Here is a 23,404-nt window from a genome sequence, read left to right as displayed (position 1 = left end):
CCTTTAAATTACCATATTATTATGAATCTCTTAAGGGAATATCATTTTCATTTCATTCAGTATTCACAAACAGTATGATGAACTCGATCTACATTCTGTACATACGATATACACAAAGTAACGTCATCAATAAATGTTTGAAGGGGGGTTGGGGGTGGGGCGTTGTATCATCATAAGGTCTGTCCTTGAGTCAACTGTACGTAACAAGGAGTAGGGTCGCCTGTCCATTCTCGTGGGTTATCTCCTGGTCCTCCGGTTTCCTCCCACTGCCAAAGACCACTACGCGCAAGTGAATTATTGAAATATGTTAGCTCCGAAATAACTTAGTTTGTGTCGAGTGGACGTTAAACCACATATCCCCCTCCTTCCCTACCCCCCTCTCTCTCTCTCTCTCTCTCTCTCTATATATATATATATAGGTTATCTACCGTTGATTTATAGTTTCTGTTTTATTAATTAAATGTTAAATAATCAGTTTGAGTACAGGTTAGCGAGAGTTCATCCACGTAAAATTAGATATAATCCGACAAATGCAAATGGTGATCATCGGCTTCAAGCTAATGACAACGATCGGATCATTCACAAAAAAAACAACCCGATTCATTTCCTGAAACAAAGTTGAAACAGTTTTTAATGACGACGGTATAAAGCGAAGGACAAGATCAACTGTGTAAAGGATTCCTCTCAAAGACCATCATCACGATGATGAGAGACGAAAACCCCCCAATGTACGGTTGTCTTATCGGGGCATTAGTTTAGCCCAAAGTCTTCAACGCCTGCTGATCGATCTGTGAATTTGTCGATGAAGAGAAGTCGGCGTATAAAGTCGACGATTTACTTTCTATTCGCCGATTGACTGGCTACAATAACCAAAATCTATGCACGGTATACAATCATCACTGGCCTTTACAAAGTCGTGTGTTATAGATGTGTTCAACGTGTTAGGTTCGGGGAAGTAACGTTGATTCTTTGCTTGCTAGTTGGTTGGGTTGTGTGAAGTCTGGGAGTTGCGACTCACTGCGTTATTTCTTATCACTCTTTCAATGGCACTATACACATTGATTCTGTACAGCTACTGTTAACTATTATCGCGGTCGGTTCTCATAGTTTCTTGCCAAAGGACTAACGGTGGTCGCTGTTGTTCAATCCTTGTGGGTTTTATTTGAGCCTTGGAAATGTATTAATCGTGTTTGGTTCTATATTTGAATATAAACTCGGATATTTTGGTAATTCTTAATGGAAACTTAAGGTAAGTTAGATTCTATAATTCTTCTATAATTTTTCTTACAAATAAAATCCCCTAGCTTAAAGTCCAAATATATTAAATATATTATAAGAGAGAGGCCATTTGGCCCATGCCTGTTTCTCAATCCATTTCAACTAAATACATAAAATTTTATTTAAAAAAAAAACTATTATATTAAACACTTTCAATTCATTTGGTTTCTTACAAATAAATTGTCCTAGCATACAATATTTTTAACACATTCTATTGTTTCATTTCTTACAAAAAGACTGCTCTAGAATACACTTCAAGTTGTTTATAACATATTCAATTGTTTTATTTATTACAAATAAAATGCGCTAGCATACACTCTAAATATTCTAAACACATTCAATTGTTTTATTTATTAAAAATAAACTGCCCTATTTAACACTTTCATTTGTTTTCTTACAAATACACTCTAAATTTTTTATACAATTTCAACTGTTTTGCATTTTTACAAATCAACTCTGCTAGCATAATCTAAAAACTTTCAATTGTTGTTTCAACTTCTAAATATTTAGATTAGCCGACATTGTTGTCTAAATATAACCATAGTTTGTCTTGATGTGAGTGATTTAAACAGACTATTTGTTGATTTGTCATAGTCCGGTTGGGGCTGACGTGCCATAATACAACATTCCATATCATTGTGTTAATTTTTTGTAGTATTGTAAACAACCAACATCATAGCACTAGATTTAATTAGGTATTATGTTCGATTTAGGCATATGTACGAATGGCCTTTGTCTCTGTAGTGAACAAGGCAGAGTTTATCTATGTTTATGTATATTTGTTCCAATGTGATTTTTCTTTCATTTTGTAATTGTATGCTGCTCTCCTTGTGAGTTTGTATATAATCAACTTACTTAAAAAAAGGTCAGGATCCAACTCCATACAGTCGGCGACTTCAGTACCATGCGACAGGCCAACTCTTTAGTTTCGTACACCCAACACTGAAGGATAGGGACCAGTGTTACAAAGAGCCGAATGCAGTAAGGTTTTATTCAAATTAAGTAAGGCAGTTAGCACAACTTCAAATTTATAAAAAGCTTAATTCTAATTTAGCTCTATGATTGGATGTACGACGTTGCTTCCTTTGTACACTCCCCCCTCTCTTTGCAAGTCAGTGCTTGTCAGTACAGTTATGTTCCGATATATTGAAAACTTGAAGGATCGTTCGATGTCTGTTTAGCCCGATTATATTGAAGAATTATCCGAAGTCTGTTATAATCAAAGATAATCTTTTAAGGTTAAAACCTGTAAACGCGAGGTTGGATGGTCGAATGGTTAGGGCTTGCGCGTTGTATCACGAGGTCTGTCATTGAGTAAACTGGCGTGGTTTCGATTTCCTCGGTTGTACGGGACAAGGAGTAGGATCGCCTGTCCAACCTTGTGGGTTTTCTCCGGGTCCCCCGATTTCCTCTCACTGCTAAAGACCACTACGCGCAAGCGAATTATTGAAATAAAATTGAACCATATGTTAGTCCCGAAATGACTTATTGTCGAGTGCACGTTACCCCCTCTCTCTCTCTCTCTCCCTCTCTCCCCTGTAAATGAACATGTAACGTACATCCCGACACCCCACACACGTCACGTTAAACCCCACCTCCCCCGTTTCTCTGTCTCTCTCTCTCTCTCACCTGTAAATGAACATGTAACGTACATCCCGACACACCGCCCACACGTCCCGTTATTACACATATTGATATATATCTTCTATTCACAACCTGTTCACGACATATTATCTATTATCTTTTTTATCATCTTGGCCTTTGATCGTGATAAAAACATACCAATTAGTTCTAGCATTAGGAGAATATTTCAATACACAGTCTGTATGAAAATTGTCTTTGATTGTTCTGCTTCTTCCGTTGACTTTAAAGATACATTATGTAAGATTTAGATAAAGAGCTAACCATAGTTCGATAATAGATAATGTAAAATGAATAATTTGAAAATTTCATACAAATTACCCTATTGCGAGCGAAGATATTAGCCTTTGAAGGTTTGACAAGACGTGAGCAATAATTTCAACCACCGCACTGGTTGTTCGAAGCTAAGTCTCGCTCCTCCATTTTTAGATTAAATCAAAATATGGCTGAACTGTTCTAATCTATTTAATATCGGAGAAATCCGATGCCATCTAGAGTTGATTATGGTCTGGATAAGTTAATTAATGTCTAATTAATAATTTAGATAACATTCCAGGCCTAAAGAAAGACCTGCATTAGGCAGATTTACCTGTTGCATAATGTATGTTTAACCTTAGCTGTTTCACGAAAGGTTTAACTTATGATATCTGCGTATTTCTATTATTCTTTGAACTAGTAAATTCCTTGGAGACAAAGATGTCCCATCGTAAAGATACATTATGTAAGCGCTAAATCTGATTACTGCAGATCTTTATTTTGACTTTAAAGTAGCCACGTCTCTAACTCAATATTATCCAAAGTCTTCCACATTGAAAACACGAATTATTTGTCAATTTAAATCAACATTGGTTTTGTGATCTTACTAGGAAAAGGTAGGCTTCTGATGTCCAGTTAAGATAAAATAAACATTTTACCATTGGTACACGAATCGTGTACCATAATGCGTTTCAGCGCCATTTGTAACAAGGGACTCGAAGAACGAGGCTAGACTTAAGTCATGTCAAACGGTGACACCATATTCTTATCTGGAGAGCATGCGCAGTAAATACTAGGTGAAGACTGGAAAAACCAGACGCTAGAGATTGCCATTCTATATTGAGACTTCCGGTGTATTTCGCTCAACATAACTGATTTTAAATTAGAGTAAAAACAGAAACGATTGATTGTAAATCAGTTTATATACATTCATATTACATTGTTATATGCGTTGCGACCCATTTGTGCCAATTGTTAGGTACAATGTTTGATACCAGCGTGAGTGTGTGTGTTATATCTACAATGTTTGATACCAGTGTGAGTGTGTGTGTTACATCTATAATAACTGTTCTTGACATGTGATGGGTCAATACTAGATAATAATAACATAACAAACGGTACTTTATTAGTCATGTACAGACTTCTCGAGTTCAAGTAGACAATAGAAATGGCGATTCTATTTGTTATATATAGCAACGTGTTAAAGGGGCGATGGGACATCGTTTCAGATTGATGAATACACAATTGTTGTAAGCCAACTTGTTAATTGTTTTATTTTGTATCTGGGTAGAAGCTCACCCCCCCCCCCTCTCTCGTAACTGACGGTTGTGGTACGTTAAAAGTGTATCTGTATTTTTGTATCTATGTTTAAGCCCCCCACCCTCGTAACTGACAATTGTGGTACGTTAAAAGTGTATCTGTATTTTTGTATCTATGTTTTAAGCCCCGCCCCCCCCCCCCTCTCGTAACTGACGGTTGTGGTACATTAAAAATGTATCTGTATTTGTGTATCTATGTTGAAGCCCCTCCCCCTCGTAACTGACAGTTGTTGTACGTTGAAAGTGTATTATATCTGTATTTTCGTATCTATGCGGAAGCCCCACCCATTTCTTAACTGACAGTTATAATTGTATCTATATTTTTGTATCTATGTGGAAGTCCCGTTTCTTTCTTAAGTGACAAGTTATAAATGTATCTACTGTATATTCTTGTATCTATGTGGAAGCCCGCCTCTTTCTTAAGTGACAGTTATAAATGTATCTATATTCTTATATCTATGTGGAAGCCCCGCCCGTCTCGTAACTGACAGTTATAAATGTATCTATATTCTTGTATCTATGTGGAAGGTCCGCCTCTCTCATAACTAACAGTCATATATATTATATCGTATCTATATTTTGTACCTATCTGGAAGCTATGACCCTTTGATTAACTGGCAGTTTTAAATAGCCCAGTACAACTCACGACTTGCATAGTTAACATCTACTCGCCTCCCCCGCCCACACATTTTTACCAAGCAATCCATAAAATATTGTAAAGATACGGACACCAGTACTACACCTTTCTACCGCAGTTCCCGAACACACCATATTAAGCCAAAACGATATAAACCCCAGTATGAACCTCGACTTGCATAGATAACATCTACTCTGCTACATACCACACTATGCCATAATATTAAGGCTATAAAGCCCGGGTTATTATTAATGATTTAATTATAGATAGTTGACAATACAGTCGTATAAACAACTAGTGATTAGAGACCATGAATTATTCACACAACACGCCATATTTATGTCTCTTACTCCAATACTCATATCTATCATTTAATACAATAAGACAGGGGAATATATAAACTCATCTTATTGACAGGGAAATATATAAACTCATATTCTTGACGACAGGGGAATATACAAACTCACGTTCTTACAAAAACACGAGAGGGAATATAAACTCATCTTCTTGACAGGGGAATATATAAACTCATCTTCTTGACAGGGGAATATATAAACTCATCTTCTTGACAGGGGAATATATAAACTCATATCCTGACTTCAATATAATATAAGACAATGAGTACACAAACTCGTGGAATTACAATATTCTTACTTTAAAGATAAATTACAATAAGACAACGAATACACAAACTAGTGGAATTACAATATTCTTACTTTAAAGATAAATTACAATAAGACAATGAATACACAAACTAGTGGAATTACAAATTTGTTACTTTAGAGATGAATTACAATATTCGTATTTTAAAGATGAATTACAATAAAACAGTGAATACACAAACTCGGGGAATTACAATATCCTTCCTTTAGAGATGAATTACAAGACAGTGAATATATAAACTCATGTAATAACTTTAAAGATGAATTACAATATTCTTACTTTAAAGATGAATTACAATATTCTTACTTTAAAGATGAATTACAATATTCTTACTTTAAAGATGAATTACAATATTCTTACTTTAAAGATGAATTGCAATATTCTTATTTAAAAGATGAATTACAATAAGACAGTGAATACACAAACTCGTATTATAAAAGTTGAATTACAATATTCGTACTTTAAAGAGGAACTACAATAAGGCAGGGAATACATAAACTCGCATTCTAATTTTAAAATGGAATTACAAGAATACAAATGTTCTGCAAAGTTAGTTTTAATGTAACCAACAAATTCACTAGAGGGTCCGTTAAATTTCATTTCGTCCCCTTTCAGTTTATAGACAACACTGCTGCCAAACATCCCTTCTGTTGCTATGCGAAATGAAATGGTGTTTAACGTCCTACTGTTCTGCTCCTATACTGGGCTATTGAAGACGGGCATACGCCATACAGTGTGCTATGAGGGAAATTTTGCCCGGGCAGCGGCACTATCGCCTACTCTTATATCGAATTCCAACTGCCAGAGGATCTTTTACGTGCATTCCAATATATACACGGGACCTCGGTTTTTCGTCTCATCCGAAGGACTAGACAGCTGTCCTTGTCAGGCCCTCAGTTCTGCACCACTGAAAAGGGGAAACCACGTCGGAAAATCTGAATGAACTTTCTCGGCCAATGCAGGGATCGAACACCCGACCTCCAGGTTAGCGAGTAAGCGTCTTAACCACCTAGCCACCGTGGCTCCGCCTGTTGCTATGCACACTAGAAACTAATATTAAGGACCATATATTCACTTCAATATAAATCCGATTTATTTTCATTTTCTTCCATCCACGAATCTGAAAACACAAATTAGTTATATGAGCCTTGGGCACATCACGACTTAAAGCTAAATAATGGCACAGATCTCAGTAGTCGTCCTTTGAAAGTCGGTCGGTTAATTCAATCAGACGAAAAGAATAATATTTGTCATTTTGTAGGACATATCGGATTGGATCAATTTTCATTAGAATAGTCTGTAAAAAAACATCTCTCTGTATATTATACCGCTGTTGTTCTATTTCAACTATTGTTAAAGATGCATTATGTAAGAGTTAAAACTGTTTATTGTAGGTCGTCGTTCTTCTAACTTCAAATCTTATATTAACTGTTATTTCATGTTCTTGAAGCAACGACCGCGAGTTTTACAACATCTAGCCGTTGCTTCAATACTCAACAATTCCCGAATTTTTGCGCTGGTTGTGTTTACACGTGACTAATTAGCATTGTCCAATCAGAGGTCGTGGCACATAACACACTGTAAACAAATATTGCGGCCTCCATAGAAAAAAAAAGAAATAGACAAGTTTACCGCCTTTATTGATGAACCATGATTTCCAGCAACCTTGACATTGATCGAACCTTAAACTTTGCAACTCGATTGTCCCATGTAGACATTTTAGCTAGAAGCGCGAGACTTGATAATCGTAACCATATTTTTAACAAAGGAATCTAATAGGATCACAAGCTGAGCTTATACCCAATCGAAATTAGTGCTAAAATATGCGGGGTATTACGTGAAGGGCTTGATAAGATGTGCGTAGTTAAGGCGCGATCAAGCCTTCTATTTAAGATGCTGTTATTTGGACATTAAATCACGTGACAAGCCTTATATCAACTCTCCAGAGCATCGGATAATCAGGGGATAGATGGCCGAATGGTTAGCACGTGCGCGCTGTATCATATGGTCTGTCATTGAGTCAACTGCCGTGGTTTCGATTCCCCGGTTGTACGTGACAAGGAGTAGGGTCGCCTGTCTCAAACCTCGTGGGTTTTCTCCGGGTCATCCGGTTTCCTCCCACTGCTAAAGACCCCTACGGACAAGCGAGAGGTTGAAATAGCAAAGAATCATATGTTAGTCCGCGGACGTTAAACTCCATTTCTCCCCATCTCCCTCTCTCTCTCTCTCTCTCTCTCTCTGTTTACATTAACAATACCTCAGATTTTATGCATGAGGCAGAGTATGCTCGCTCTGTCAGGGAAACACGAGTAAAAAGTGTTAAACCCCATTTTGTTCATTGCATTTCATTTGTTTCAATAAGGACAGTAGTGTCTATTAAGACATTGAATCATGCCACGCCCCCATTAGGACCAACGCCCACTACTACGATGACGACTACTTCAGCTAAGTGCAGCAATAATTGTAACTTGGACTTTAGAAGTCTAGTCACAATCTGTGACGAGGATCAATACATTTTTTTATTCTTTTGTTATGCGTGTTTCATTAAGATAAACGATAAATTGTATTGGTGTGATGCCACATCACGTCCACAACGGAACATCAAAATACTCAGCTTTCTATTTACGGATACCAGGGCTTTAGATAAAACCAAGTGACAAAGAGTAGGGTCGCCTGTCCCATTTCGTGGGTTTTATCCGTGTGCTCCGTCTTCCTCCCACTGCTACGCGTTGGATGGCTGAATGGTTAGTACGTGCGCGCTGTATCATAAGGTCTGTCATTTAGTCAACTGGCGAGGTTTCGATTCCCCGGTTGTACGTGACAAGGAGTAGGATCGCCTGTCCAACCTCGTGGGTTTTCTCTGGGTCCTCCAGTTTCCCCTCACTGCTAAAGACCCCTACGCGAAAGCGAATTATTGAAATAAAATTAAACCATATGTTAGTCCCGAAATGACCTAGTTTGTGTCGACTGGACGTTAAACCCCTCTCTCTCTCCTCTCGATTTCGTGTTTCTTTGTTATTTTCTATATTTTGATAAAATCTCCTTTTTTAAAATCTTTTTAATGCATATTTGTTATTGTCGTGAAAAAGCGACACAATTGTATTAAAATTTTTGTTTCTTATTTCCACTTAAAAAAAATAAAAATAAAAAATAAAATACCGCTTTTTCTTCATTTTAATACAAACTATTCACGTATATTGATTTTTAATGAAAATTTGTCCTTGTCGTGAACAAACGATAAACTAATACAATAAACTTTTTGGGTTTCATTTCCACTTAAAACAAAAATAAAATACCTCTTTTTTTTAATGCAAATTTGTTCTTGTCGTGAAAAAACGATACACGTATATTAAACTTTTTGTTTTTTATTTCGACTTAAAAAAAATAAAAATTTACTTCTGTTATAAAAATGACCTTGAAGAATAGAAAGATGATGAAGTAGTTCTGATAAAATCTGTCATCGGTGAATTAAAATTTACAAATCAGCTGAAAATATTCCGCAAATAATCATATTCTCATTTGTCATTGTCTCCGATTCCAACAAATCTTTGTGATGATTAATTTTTCCTGCTTCGTTTTTTGTTTTGAGGTTCCAGTTTTAGCCCAAGATTTAAAAGTGAATATGCTTGAAATGATTTCTGTTCTGGTAATCTTGTCATGTTTTTAAAATCTTTGGCGCGTGTTTTGAAGAATGTTTTGGTGAGATAACTCTGTGTGTGTGTGTGTGTGTGTGGGTGTGTGGGCGGGGTGTGGGTGTGTGTTCATGCGCATTCAAGAGACGAGGGAGAGAGAAATGGGGTACAATGGCTTACATCAACACTTGAGGTGTATTCCATCCATTTGAAGTAATGTACATCGGTTGTTTCGTCATCTGTCAATTTTTCAATTATGAAATGTACATGATGTTTAGTGTTTGTGTGTCAACATCCAAACAAGTTTCAGAACTTTATATCAACTTGAATTCACGAATCAAATAATCGGATTATGAATACCTGAGTACCTGAAAGAACTCTTCTCTATCTAAAATCTATAGATGTAAACTTGTTACCTGAGTGAAGGGTATATATCAATAGGTGTATCTACTTACCTGGATGACAGGTAGATCATTGATATATTAAGTAGGTTCTAGTCGGTGCATATACCTTACAGGTATAATATAGAGTCTAAAGTCATAAAGGTGCATTAGATATCATAACATACTCTGTAATTACTTACCTGTAAAAGAGAGAGAGAGAGAGAGAGAGAGCGAGAGAGAGAGAGAGAGTAGGAGGGGGTCTTTAGCACTGACAGGAAACTGGAGGTTGGACAGGCGACCCCACTCCTTGTCACGTACAACCGGGGAATCGAAAGAGCCCTACGCGCAAGCGAATTATTGAAATAAAATTGTATAGCGCTCTCTCTCTCTCTCTCTCTCTCTCTACCTCTCTCTCCCTCTCTATCTCTCGCTCTCTCTCTCTCTCTATTTCTCTCTATTTCTCTCTCTCTCTCTCTCTATCTCTCGCTCTCTCTCGCTCTCTCTCTCTCTATTTCTCTCTCTCTCTCTATCTCTCTCTATCTCTCTCTCTCAATCTTACATAATGAATGCATCTTTAAACATTATGCAAGAGCTAAATTTGCCTATTGCAGGTCTTTCTTTAGACCTGAAATGTTATATAAACTATTAATTAGACATTAATTAACATGAAAAGGCATTAATCAACTCTCGATCGCATCGGATACACAAGATTGGAACTAGATTAGAACGGTTCGCTTTTTAAAATTTTAATTTAGAAATAAGAGAGCGAAGCTAAGTGGAATATACGAGTGCCTTGTCAAAATTACAAACAGTGATAACTTGTGAAGGGAATTTTCAATATTTTCATTTTACATTACCTAATTTTGAGCTATTGTAGCAAGAATGGCCAGCTCTTTATTTAAATCTTACATCAATTATATTTTGACCGTGGGTTCACTCCCTTTATTGGTCGAGAAAGTTCATCGGGAGTTTCCGACGTGGTTCCCCCCTTGTCAGTGATGCAGGACGTAGGGCCTGACAAGGACAGCTGTCTAGTCGTTCGGATGGGACGGAAAACCGGGGTCCCGTGTACACACTGGCGTGCACGTTAAAAAAATCCCCTGAAAGTTGGAATTCGATGTAAGAGTAGGCCTTAGCGCCCTGATAGCACACAGTATGGCGTATGTCCGACTTCATTAGCCCAGTCGGAGCAGAACAGTAGGAAGTTAAACCTCATTTCATTTCATATGATAAAGTGACAAATATGGTATGATAAAGTGACAAATATGGTATGATAAAGTGACAAATATGGTATGATAAAGTGTGAGATATATTACAAAATGGCGGAAAACATTGGTGTTAACGTTTTATTAAATGTGGTGTTCATGAGACAGTCTATAGGCTAAATAATTTATTTCTATTTATGAAAGCTATTTATATCATTAAAGAATTAATACGTTCTCTTATTTCAATATTTTACTCATGTTCTGTAAGAATCAACATAATAATCAATGTATCACGTGACCTGTTCATTGAGAAGTATTTTTACATGTTAACAATAGGTATTATGACATTAGATCGTTTCACGGATTCTTATCAACTCTATGTTGATAGAAGAAAAAACATTACCTGTTAGCAGAAAAGGTAAACAAAAACCGTTATTTTCATTATCGATAATCTTAAGATAGAATTTCTTTCATGTTTTGTATTTTTAGAGTTGAGCCTACACAATACACAATAGTGTTAGAAAATGTCAACAGAAAATTACACATGATTTCAATATATTATATTGATATAAGTTACACTGTAAATAATCACGTGTTTCATTCAACACGCGGGGTTGGTTGGCCGAATGGATAGTGCGTGCGAGCTGCATTATAACGTCTGTCATTGAGTCAACTGGTGTGGTTTCGATTCCTCGGTTTTACGTGACAAGGAATAGGGTCGCCCGTCCAACCTCGTGGGTTTTCTCCATGAAATTGAAACATGTGCTAGTCCCGAAATGATCTAGTTTGTGTCGAGTGGACGTTACCCCCCTCTCTCTCTCTCTCTCTCTCTCTCTCTCATTCAACAAGTTTGTTCTTCGCTAGCCGTATAATGGCATGTCTTTCGTTAGGATGGGACGAAACAAAAAACCGAGGGTCGGTGAGCACGCAAAGGAACCAATAGCAGTTGAAAATCGATGAAGAGTAGGACACGCCATGTTGTATGCCCGTCAGTGAGGAGTAGTAGGACGTTGAACCTGATCCAACTTCATAAGTTAACCATATGGTGAAATAAGGGTATTGTTCACTGTGATATAACGTTCTGTAACGTATAGTATTGTCCAGTAATCAATATTCTATTAGTACAGATATATAAAGATGTTGATTACTCTAAATATGTCAATAACAACTGTCACTGACTAGTAATTAACCATTTATATGATTTCATGGCTATGTCGTATCCTGCACACGTGACGTAACTTTATGTCGTAAGCTGCACACGTGACGTGGGTATGGTTATGTCGTGTGCTACACACGTGACCTATGGTAATACCTGCGTTGAAGCATCTGATAACATCTCATAATAAACAGCTTTTTTTTCTTTAAACAATAGTTTATTCAGGAATTGAGAGAAATGAAATGAAATGAAATTGAGTTTAACGTCCTACTGTTCTGCTCCTAACCTGGGCTAATGAAGACGGGCATACGCCATACAGTGTGCTATGAGGGAAATTTTGCCCGGACAGCGGCACTACGGCCTACTCTTATATCGAATTCCAACTGCCAAGGGATCTTTTACGTGCACGCCAATGTGTACACGGGACCTCGGTTTTTCGTCCCATCCGAACGACTAGACAGCTTTCCTTGTCAGCCCCTCTGTCCTGCATCACTGACAAGGGGGGAATTGAGAGAGAGAGAGAGAGAGAGAGAGAGAGGGGGAGTTTAACGTCCAATCGACACAAACTAGGGTAATCAGAATACATCTGCTCCGACAACAGTCGAGAAGAATCCTTAACAAACCAGTAGGAATTCGACGAAAATCATTCAAAAACGCGCTGCCCGATCACAATTGCTCAAATAACGCCTTGGGGATAGTGAATGTGACATTCTATTCGATTCCTTTACCGTTATTGGAATACGACAGATTTGTTATTCAATACCACCACGATTTGGATTTTTTGAAGAATGACAAAGTGGTTGACAAAGACAATAGACACGCCACTTTGTTGAGTGTTAAATCTTGTCATCATTGACGAACACCAGATACGTCTCCGGTATTTGTCACCATATTCTCTCTCGCTTGATGTATTCATATTTATACACGCCCAAAGCAAACATGGCTTGTCTTTAACAAGCATTAATTCACAAGGGATGATCCTATACCAATGTTATGATTGATGTCCACATCGTGTTTAGAATCAATCTGGTTAAAACACAGATCCGATTTCGTTTCGTTTTTTATAGTTCAAAATTTCCTTTTACTTGTCTTTACTACACTAGGATCTGGAAGAGTTGTTATCATTGACGTGTTCTGGATGATGTGAGGGTTTTGGCTATGCAACGGTCTGTTACGGCGAGCTTTAGGCGTGTTTTGCTAGGAGCTGTGTGTTATCCACTAGTAACGTCAATGCTGATTGGTTAATCAAATGTCTGACGTCATAGGATCAAAAGCCACTCCTATGACCTCTAACGCGACCTTTTGCTACAACTGGTCAGATCTTAGTGTAGTGTAGGTCATCGAAAGTATAAAAAAAAATACGGAACGAAATATAGATCTGTATTTTAATCTGATTGGTTTAGAACCTGATTAGTGGGAAAACCGCGGTGACTCAGTTAGTCAGGTGCTGGTTTACTAACCAGGGGTTTCCTCCCACTGCTAAAGACTCCTACGCGCAAGCAAATTATGTAAATAAAATTAAACCATATGTTAGTCCTGAAAAGACCTAGTTTGTGTCGAGTGGACGTTAAACCCCATTCTCTCTCTCTCTCTCTCTCTCTCTCTCTCTCTCCCTCTATTAATATGGTAATTATGATATGATTTATTCTTTTGATTTAAAGATTTATGATTAAGATCAATTAAACCACGACTCTTGGTAAATATTTATATTGATAGCATTGATCGATAATTTTAAAACGCCAATAAATAAACAATTATTGCAATTTATCTGTATTTGATCATTTGGTCGTCTACGCATGACAGCCACCGCTACTCTTCGCCAATGTGGATACGGGACCTCTGTTGCTCATCCCATTTGTTCGTCTACGTTTTGACCGCCACCGCTGCTCTCAGAACTCTTCGCCAACGTTTGTTTTTCTGCGTTGTAATGGCCACCGCTACTCTTCTCCGAACTCTTTACCAACGTTTATTCGTCTGCGTTGCGACAGCCACCGCTATTCTTCTCCAAACTCTTCTCCAACGTGGGTGGTGGATGGCTGAATGGTTAGCGTCGCGCGCTGTATCATAAAGTTTGTCATTGAGTCGACTGACGTGGTTTCGAATCCCCGGATGTACGTGACAAGGAGTAGGATCGCCTGTCCAACCTCGTGGGTTTTCTCCGGGTCCTCCGGTTTCCTCCCACTGCTAAAGACCCCTACGCGAAAACGAATTATTGAAATAAAATTAAAACCATATGTTAGTCCCGAAATGATCTAGTTTGTGTCGAGTGGACGTTAAACCCCATTTCTCTCTCTCTCTCTCTCTCTCTCTCTCTTCAACGTGGATACATGACCTCTGTTGCTGGACTAGACCTGTCCTAGGTCCTGCATCGCTGACAAGATGAAACTACGTTGGGAATCATGGCGTATTCCAAATGAAACGAAATAGGGTTTAACGTCCTACTGTTCTGTTCCGACTGGGCTGATGAAGTCGGGAATACGCCATGCAGTGTGCTACGAGGGAAGTTTTGCCCGGACAGCGGCACTATGGCCTGTTCTTATATCGAATTCAAACTGCCAAGGGATGTTTTACGTGCATGTCAATGTATTCACGGGACCTCGGTTATTCGTCCAACTGAACGAATAGACATCTGTCCTTGTCAAGTCCTCCGTCACGCACCACAGACAAGGGGAAAAACCACGTTTTTAAATACCGTGAAATGTTCTCGGCCAACAGCGGGATCTAACCCCCGGACCTCCAGGATAGTGAGCCAGGGGGATCGAACCCCCGGGCCCCCAAATTAGTGAGCCAGCGGGTTCGAACCCTCGGACCACCAGGATAGTGAGCCAGGGGGATCGAACCCCCGGGCCCCCAAATTAGTGAGCCGGCGGGATCGAACCCCCGGACCCCCAGGATAGTGCGCCAGTAGTATCGAACCCCCGGATCCCCAGGATAGTGAGCCAGTAGTATCGAACCCCCGGACCCCCAGGATAGTGAGCCAGTAGTATCGAACCCCCGAATCCCCAGGATAATGAGCGTGCGGGATCGAACCCCCGGATCCCCAGGATGGTGAGCCAGTGGTATCGAACCCCCGGACCCCCAAGATAGTGAACCAGTGGTATCGAACCCCCGGATCCCAAGGATAATGAGCGAGCGGGATCGAACCCCCGGATCCCCAGGATAGTGAGCCAGTAGTATCGAACCCCCGGATCCCCAGGATAGTGAGCCAGTAGTATCGAACTCCCGGATCCCCAGGATAATGAGCGAGCGGGATCGAACCCCCGGACCCCCAGGATAGTGAGCTAGTGGTATCGAACCCCCGGATCCCCAGGGTAGTGCGCCAGAAGTATCGAACCCCCGGATCCCCAGGATAATGAGCGAGCGGGATCGAACCCCCGGACCCCCAGGATAGTGAGCCAGTGGTATCGAACCCCCGGACCCCCAGGATAATGAGCGAGCTCCTCACCCTCTTGAACTACCATGACTCGCTTCTAAAAGAAAGCAACTTCTCATTTTTATTAATCGACTTTCCATATTTCTTTTCAACTTGTCTTTTGACAAGATTATTTTTGATTAATCATAAACTTGATTGAAACAGTTCTTTGACCAAAATATATTGCCTATAAAAATCTGTTTACCAAAAATAGCTGGGACAATTTAAATTTGAATGTCTTTAAAGGATGTTTTTCAGTTCAATATCTTTAGAGGCTCAAGTTTTTTGATCACATTATTTTAAGTGTCTATAAAATTGTGCATCTGCGTGGTACTTTATGCTTTGATCTCACCGCTCTAGTTTATAAAGTGAAATCTCAAGGTCATTTATAAGAGAAATGGTGTTGTATAGTTTGATGATCTCGGTGTCCCTTCATCAACTGATGTAAAACTATCGATAGTAGAGAATCTAAAAACAACAATCCAACATGGCGTCCAATTCTCGTTATTTCATTTTATTTCATTAACATTGATCCATGGTGAATTCTACATCGAAATGAATTAATGTGATTTAATTAACGTATAAATGATAAAAGATAGATTTCTAGTATCTTTAGTAAAGGCTAGTAAATGATTTAATTCTATCTGTAAATGATACATCATCTCCCCTTTTCTTTATTTTACCTCATTAATAACATCTTAACATTAGTTACTATATAGTTATAGGTCTGGTTGATCAAGTATTACTTGGACAATTACCCAGTCTCTTATAAATGTTCAAATAAAACACTATCGGGCTTTTCAGTGAGCTCTTTTGTGATGATGTAACTTATCATGAGTTATATTTCGAAGTTTTGTGTTTCGAACCCACATTTGCAAGAGGAATAAGTAGGGTCGCCTGCCTAACCTCGTGGGCATTGTGTGGGTCCACCGGTTATCCGCCACAGCCAAAGACTCCAAAGTATAACTGAAATGAAAGTCTACCATGTTTAAGTCCCGAAATGACCTAAGTGGAGTGGACATCAAGTGGTGTGCTTTTTATTCCCAGCTGAAACGTTACAAGGCGAAGGGTCGCTTGTCAAACCTCGTGGGTTTTCTCCGGGTTTCTCTCACTACTAAAGTCCCCCGAATTATTGAAATAAAACCATGTGTTAGTCCCTAAATAGCCTAGTTTTTGTCGAGTTGTAGTTAAATCCATCTCTCTCTCTCTTTCCCGTGGTTTTCACCAAAACCAATATAAAACAATAATAATATAACGGGTCAGAGACGGAAACTGTGTACGAATCTATAATTCTGAATTATATATAGCAGGTCAGAGACGGGACGAAATGATAGTTCTGAATCATATTTAACGGGTCAAAGGCGGGAATTGTGTAACAATCTATAACTGTATAGAAATAAGATGAAACCAAAAAAGTCATTCTGAAACAATATATAGTTGACCAGACTCTGTATGAATCTAACATTGGTGTCTCTATCACATCATCTACAATAAAAGTCAATATATTGAAGATGATGGCGATAATCTACAACTGAAGTCCAGACAGTTTTTAGACTTGTATAATATGGCGAACTTGTCTCTAATTTTAATGGTTTATGAGACAGACTAGAAGAATAACATGATGAAGTATATCGTCTGTAGAATAGTTATTATATATACTCATGTCTATATTAGGATATAAATAATAATATAAATATAATTCAATCAATCTAAAACTAAAACACTCTACATAGATTTATAGAAATAATTAAATAGAACATGTTTAATATCACACGGCTTACCCAAGTAGATGGACAGAGATTAACGTCACCATATACAGATGACTTTACCATTATAATTAACGTCACCATGTACAGAGATATACGTGAACATATACAGAGATGAACGTCACCATATACAGTCACCGTATATGGTGACTCTTACCTCTCTGACCTTCTGTGATCTTAACCTCTGTGGTCTTAACCTCTGTGACTCTAACCTAGCTGATCTGTGGTTTTAACCTCTGTGACCTTACCCTCTGTGATTCTAACTTCTGTGACTTTGTGGGGTCTTAACCTCTGTGACTTGAACTTCGCTGACATTCTGTGGTCTTAACCTTTGTTGACTTAACCCTCTGATTCTAACCTGACTTCTGTGGTCTTGACCTCTGTGACCTTAACCTCTGTCACCTTACCCTCTGTGATTCTAACTTCTGTGACCTTGTGGGGTCTTAGCCTCTGTGACTTGAACTTCGCTGACATTCTGTGGTCTTAACCTCTGTTGACTTAACCCTCTGATTCTAACCTGGCGTTCTGTGGTCTTGACCTCTGTGACCTTACCCTCTGTGATTCTAACTTCTTTGACCTTGTGGGGTCTTAACCTCTGTGACTTGAACCTCGCTGACATTCTGTGGTCTTAACCTCTGTTGATTTAACCCTCTGATTCTAACCTGACTTTCTGTGGTCTTGACCTCTGTGACCTTAACCTCTGTGACCTTACCCTCTGTGATTCTAACTTCTGTGACTTGAACCCCACTGTCATTCTGTGGTCTTAACCTCTGTGGGCTTAACCCCTAACTCTAACCTGACTTTCTGTGGTCCTGACCTCTGTTACCTTAACCTCTGTGACTCTAACTTCTGTGACCTTGTGTGGTCTTAACCTCTGGGACTTGAACCTCACTGTCATTCTGTGGTCTTAACCTCTGTTTGCTTAACTCCTGACTCTAACCTGACTTTCTGTGGTCTTAACCTCTGTGACTTTAACTTTACCCTTTATGACCCAAACCTCTAGGACCGAAACCTCGGTGGTTCAAACCTAAGCGAAGCGTAAATAAAGTTACAAATTCTATAGTGAGCTTTACGATTTACGTTTACGGACATCTTACGTCTGAATCGTGAATCACACCTACCACACGCTTAATATGCTATGTTCCCACTATCACGAATCGCGATACGATTGAAATCATGTTGATCCTTTATCATATATTGAGGTCAGTCGTAGAAATCTCAAGATCCAGGATTTACCTATAGGGCTGACAGACTGAAGCCTAGGATCTCAAGATCCAGGATTTACCTATAGGCTTGGCAGACTGAAACCTAGGACCTCAAATCTAGGATTTACCTATACGCCCGGCAGGCTAAAACCTAGGGTCGAAAGATCTAAGATTTACCTCTACGGCTGACAGACTGAAGCCTAAGATCTCAGGAGGATTTACCAATAGGCCTGGTAGGCTGAAGCTTGGGGTATCAAGATGATGGGCACTTCAGGCCGACATGTTGAACAATGTTTGCCACTATCATAAGTAGTCTCATCCATTACGACTGGTCCCCGCATTCATTCACTTGATTTCATATGTGATATTCATTTTTTTGCAATGTCTATGTAGTGTGTCTTGAACGCAGTTTTGTCTTATCGGTTTTATTTGCATGTTGTGCGGTGGCCTTCCTACACGTACTATTAAATATTCATCATCATTCTCCGCTCTGCTTATTTGTGTTTAAAACAATCGTTAGGACGGTGGATTGGGAAGGGGCATCATACGTGGAATAGCCTAGAGCTAATATAACCAAGCATTTCAATATGATGCTTGACAGAAATATTTTTATTCACTCAGGTTCATTGTAGAGAGATATATTGTAATTATCAAAGAATGTACACCATATTGTTCATTCCTTTTTAGTTGTTAGTCGATTTTAATGTCGTTACTGCTTGAATAAATTCATATACAGATTATACCGTTGTTCCCGTTTTATGGAAGTAACCCACTAGGTCACACTAACGCAAACACCGCTTAGATATTAATAACTCATATAATAGTCATATGTTTTAGCGCGTTTTGTATTTTTTTTTATCCATCTACCGATCAAATACTGTCGATATGCATTTCTTCTCTAAAATAAAGGATTCAATTCAGAACTGACAGAGCGCAAGTACTTGGCATTCTTTCATCAGCAGAGTATCAAATTTCAACATCTTCAAGAGATAAGAAAAACACACTTAGTAAGAATCGTATTTGTTAAGGCGATCGATGGTAGCGTCAGTGGTTTGTTCATAATAAGGTGGTGTATTTTGCACTATTATCAGTGAAACTGGATACATGAGAATTCCGTTAAGTAAACATTACTGGTTTTCGGGACTGGTAACGTCGAACGTTTCTGCTAATGAAGATGGGTGGGTTTAACGTCTGCTAATGAAGACGGGTGGGTTTAACGTCCCAGGATTCTGTTAATGAAGATGGGTGGGTTTAACGTCTGCTAATGAAGACGTGTAGGATTAACGTCCTAGGATTCTGAAGATGGGTCGGTTTAACGTCTGCTAATGAAGACGAGTGGTTTTAACGTCCCAGGATTCTGCCGTCCTAGGTTTCTGCTAATGAAAACTTGCGGGTTTAACGTCCCCGGTTTCTGCTAATGAAAACGAGTGGTTTTAACTTTCTAGAATTCTGCTAATAAAAACGGGTGAGTTTAACGTCCTAGGCTTCTGCTTCTGAAAACGGGTGGGTTTAACGTCATAGGTTTCTGCTACTAAAAACGGATGGGTTTAACGTCATAGGTTTCTGCTACTGAAAACGGGTGGGTTTAACGTCATATGTTTCTACTAATGAACACGGGCGGGTTTAACGTCATAGGTTTCGGTTAATGAAAACGAGTGGGTTTAACGTTCTAGGATTCTGCTAATAAAAACGGGCGGGTTTAACGACATATGTTTCTGCTACTAAAAAACCAGTATACGTCATGCTTGGCAATGAAGAAAACGGAGATATGTCATGTACCATGAGGATTAACAGTGATGTTCGGTAGATAGGACTGGGTTAAAATAAACATTACTGTTTTTACTCAATTTTATGCTGCCACCGGACAAATGAAGACGTAAATTTCAATTAAAATTTCATTTTCTGAATATTTAACCCTTTTTTACAGTTGGAAATACGAATCTATTGATTAGTAGCAATCTAATTAAAACACAGATCCTATTTCGTTTCGTTTTTTATAGTTCAAAATTTCGTTTTACTTGTCTTTACTACACTAGGATCTGGAAGAGTTGTTATCATTGACGTGTTCTGAATGGTGTGAGTGATTAGCCAATGAAACGGTCTGTTACGGCAAGCTTTAGACGTGTTTTGCACGGAACTATGGGTAACATCAATGCTGATTGGTTAATTAAATGTCTGACGTCACAGGTCACAAACAGCTCGTATGACCTCTGACTTGACCTATCGCTACAACTGGTAACATCTGCATGTAGTGTTGGCCATCGAAAGTATAAAAAAAACGAAACGAAATATAGATCTGTATTTTAATCCGATTGAATTAGTACCACAGTTAACGGTTTATCAGGAAATAATTTATAATTATTAAAGAGGTTTTTTTTTATTTGAAAAGAAATGTTGCAAGTTGTCATTTTGATCTTCGTTGTAGTGTGGCTTTTGGCGCCAATCTTCTCCTGGAAATCAGTTCAATTTTACGGTCTGGGTTGTTCGAGCGAAAAACTAAATTCCGCCATGAAATGAAAATGAAATGGGTGTTTAAAGTCCTACTATTCTGCTCCTATACTGGGCTAATGAAGACGGGCATACGCCATGCAGTGTGCTGTGAAGGAAATTTTGCCCGGGCAGCGGCACTACGGTCTACTCTTTTATCGAATTCCAACTGCCAAGGGTTCTTTTACGTGCACGCCAATGTATACACGGGACCTCGGTTTTTCGTCTCATCCGAACGACTAGACAACTGTCCTTGTCAGGCCCTCCTTCCTGCACCACTGACAAGGGGAAACCACGTCGGAATCCAGCCACATTAGTGGATCGTTCTAAGGACTTCCGTTAAGCTTTAAAGACAAAACAGTGACTGGCCTATAACTTCTTTAATTTCCAATTAAGCTGGCCCCAAACTGTACTGCACATAGCTTAACATATAATAAGCCAATCCCCATTAAATTAAGTGCTAGACTTACCACACAAATTCATAAATTTATTAACATCCAGCGGCTACACGTTATTCCTGTCCTCTTTAAAATGGCCGCCGAACTACAATTAGAACACACACGTGATTTTACGTCATCGCGAAAATATACAAAAACTGTTTGGTAAGATAAGTCAGTGTTACACTCTTCACTATTTGTAACATAATTACTTATTTGCATGCAAACTGTGATGATATGTGTTGAAAATTTTTCAATTTAAGCTATTTCTACTTGCGCAAAGGCTCAGAGTGTGTATCAATTGTAGCGGTCAAGGGGAAGGGGAATCCCTAATTCTTCACCCCATCCTTGTCACGTACAACCGGGGAATCGAAACCACACCAGTTGACTCAATGACAGACGTTATAATGCAGCTCGCACGCACTATCCATTCGACCAACCAACCCCGCGTGTTGAATGAAACACGTGATTATTTACAGTGTAACTTATATCAATATAATATATTGAAATCATGTGTAATTTTCTGTTGACATTTTCTAACACTATTGTGTATTGTGTAGGCTCAACTCTAAAAATACAAAACATGAAAGAAATTCTATCTTAAGATTATCGATAATGAAAATAACGGCTTTTGTTTACCTTTTCTGCTAACAGGTAATTTTTTTTCTTCTATCAACATAGAGTTGATAAGAATCCGTGAAACGATCTAATGTCATAATACCTATTGTTAACAGGTAAAAATACTCCTCAATGAACAGGTCACGTGATACATTGATTATTATGTTGATTCTTACAGAACATGAGTAAAATATTGAAATAAGAGAACGTATTAATTCTTTAATGATATAAATAGCTTTCATAAATAGAAATAAATTGTTTAGCCTATAGACTGTCTCATGGACACCACATTTAATAAAACGTTAACACCAATATTACTCCTGTCCAACCTCGTGGGATTTCTCCAGGTCCCCTGGTTTCCTCCCAATGCTAAAGACCCCTACGCGCCAGCGAATTATTGAAATAAAATTGAACCATATGTTAGTCCCAAAATGATTTAGTTTGTGTCGAGTGAAAATTACTCTTTCTATTTCTCCCTCTCTCTCTCTCTCTCCCTCTCTCTCTCTCTGTATAGTAAATAATGTGTTAACGTGTTACTGGTGGGGTGCAATAAAGAGAAGGAGGATGATGTATCAATTACAGAATTAAATCATCTACTATTCTATGCTATTTGTAAGAGACTGGGTAATCGTCTAAGTGATACTTGATCAACCAGACCTATAAACTATACTTAATGGTTTAAAATAAAGAGAAGGGGAGATGATGTATCATTTACAGATAGAATTAAATCATTTACTAGCCTTTACTAAAGATACTGGAAATCTATCTTTTATCATTTATACGTTAATTAAATCACATTAATTCATTTTGATGTAGAATTCAACATGGATCAATGTTAATGAAATAAAATGAAATAACGAGAATTGGACGCCATGTTGGATTGTTGTTTTTAGATTCTCTACTATCGATAGTTTTGCATCAGTTGATGAAGGGGCATCGAAACCAACAAACTATATAACATTATTTCTCATAAAAATGACCTTGACATTTCACTTCATAAACTAGAGCAGTGAGATCAAAGCATAAACACGACGCAGATGCACAATTTTATAGACACTTAAAATAATGTGATCAACAAACTTGAGCTTCTAAAGATATTGAACTGAAAAACATCCTTTTAAGAAATTCAAATTTAAATTGTGACAGATTTTTATAGGCAATATATTTTGATCAATGAAATATATAATAAAAAATAAAAATTCAGAATATGATCTAAAAACTAAAATTTCTAAAAGATATTAAATCGAAATTTTAAAAAATATTTTGATCAAAGAAATAGATCAAAAATTGAAAATACAGAATATGAACAA

The 23,404-nt window shown here is 38.3% G+C and overlaps 1 protein-coding gene across 6 annotated transcripts in view; it reads left to right on the top strand.

The window, feature by feature from the left end:
• The first annotated feature begins 847 nt into the window (after nucleotides 1-847).
• The window catches only part of LOC126810233 (suppressor of lurcher protein 1), a 413,673-nt gene continuing 391,116 nt past the window's right edge, over nucleotides 848-23,404 (top strand). For 4 of the 6 annotated variants that reach the window (XM_050535226.2, XM_050535228.2, XM_050535224.2 and 1 more), the window contains exon 1: nucleotides 875-1,249. The gene's annotated coding sequence lies outside the window, so the exon portion shown is untranslated. Of the gene's footprint in view, nucleotides 1,250-23,404 lie in introns of all 6 variants that reach the window. The other 2 variants (XM_050535225.2, XM_050535229.2) reach the window with 2 other exon arrangements.

Source organism: Patella vulgata, chromosome 2, assembly GCF_932274485.2.
Source record: "Patella vulgata chromosome 2, xgPatVulg1.2, whole genome shotgun sequence".
NCBI classification, from domain to species: Eukaryota; Metazoa; Mollusca; class Gastropoda; family Patellidae; genus Patella; species Patella vulgata.
The sequence above is the reverse complement of the archived record's forward strand: the minus strand, read 5'-3'. Positions and strand labels throughout refer to the sequence as shown.